The sequence below is a fragment of the Arachis ipaensis genome, chromosome B07, assembly GCF_000816755.2.
Source record: "Arachis ipaensis cultivar K30076 chromosome B07, Araip1.1, whole genome shotgun sequence".
Lineage (NCBI taxonomy): Eukaryota > Viridiplantae > Streptophyta > Magnoliopsida > Fabales > Fabaceae > Arachis > Arachis ipaensis.
Window position 1 is genome coordinate 2,763,510 of NC_029791.2, and position 1,764 is coordinate 2,765,273.

The following is a 1,764-nucleotide window of genomic DNA, read 5'->3' on the forward strand; positions in this document are numbered from 1 at the left end:
TATTAAAAAATAAATAGTTGGATAGGTCCATCAGCATAGCAAATTATCTTCATTATTCTATACATCTGTCTAACAGAATCTTACACGTATGTACTAACTAAATTTATGCCGACACGACATTTTTCTGTAACTATGTACCTTCTTAACTAATACACATTTTCTCTTTCCGTTATGCGAATTTAAAACATTCAATAAAGTTATTAACAATCTAACGAACAAAATCTGACTTAACTTAATAATTTAATTATCAAACTTGGCTAGTTACTGACTAAATTAATAATTATGTAACAACAACCTAATACACGAAAATAAACTAGAATTCCAAATTTCTATCAGTGACCTATTCATAATGATACAAACTATATTCTAGTTCTTAGAAAGTACCCTAATCATGGCTATATATATATATATATATACACACACGTGATTACATAAAAGTCAATATACCAAAATTAACCGCAAAGTCCTTTGCCCCAGCATAATGTCAAGTCTCATTCAGCGTCACTACCATCTGTACGCGTCATCGTCGTATTACTCAATAATATGGATAGAAATGGATAAAAGAGAGGAGAAAGTGGTCGAAATGTTCAAACTTGGGCCTAGAACCTTGCTGTCAACGAACATATATTTATAGCCGTCGACCAGCCTTATTTCGTTCACACTGTAAACAAAATATACATATATCACGTGTACGTGTCTTAAATAAATACATTTATTTAATTTATTTAAATAAAAAAACCCTACCTTTTTATAATAAGATTATTATCAGATATTATTATATATATTTGATGCATGTACTATTTTGTATCGATGCATGACTCATACCTCCATATTTCATCCCTTATCCCTGCCACGCACTTAGATCCGAAACTTTTTCTTTTTCAAAAAAGAGATTATTTCGGTTATTGATAATTTTTTTAACAATAATATTATACACATTAATAAAGTGAAAGACTCCACTTAGAAATATATAAAGGATTCAGAATTTTAATAAATCTAGCAATTAGAGGATTATCATCAGAGGAAAAAGTATACATATATTATATACACAAAATAAAATTTAAAGTCTGAAATTTACTTAAATAGACGTGTGATGATATGAACTAACTATTTGATCAATTTAAATTAATTTTTTATATTTTTAATTATTTTTAAAATAATCAAATAATTTTAAAAAAATTATTTAAACTGGTAAATAATTTTAGATATAATAAATTTGTAATTATAAATATTAGAGTCATAAAATTATATGACACACATTTGTCATCCCTATCTATCTTTTTTATGGGCCATGCTTAACCCCAAAATTCTTCTTGATTGTGATTAGTTTCCACTTATTAATTATGATAGGACCTTGCTAGGTTGATTGCTTCATCTGTCTAAATTATCAATTATACTGTTAATCTATACAAGTATTTATTGAAAATTCTTCTAATATTTGTTATTGCTCTTGACTTCAAGTTTTATTTTATAATAACCGTGCGTTTAGTCAAAATGACAAATACAAATGAATGGAGGATAAGTATTAAATTAAAATATTAAATTTCTGGTTATTAAAGATATAATCTTTTTGTTGGGCCCTTGTGATAGGTTCTCCCAAAGCCCATATCCTAATACGATAAACAAATATATAATCAAGTCCAAAGAAAAAAAACCGAATATATAATGAAACTTTAGAGAGAAGTTTATTCGTCCAAAAAAAAAGGGTATGAGAGAAGTAATTCTCAATAATCGATGGGTATGAATTATGAAACAAACTAAAAT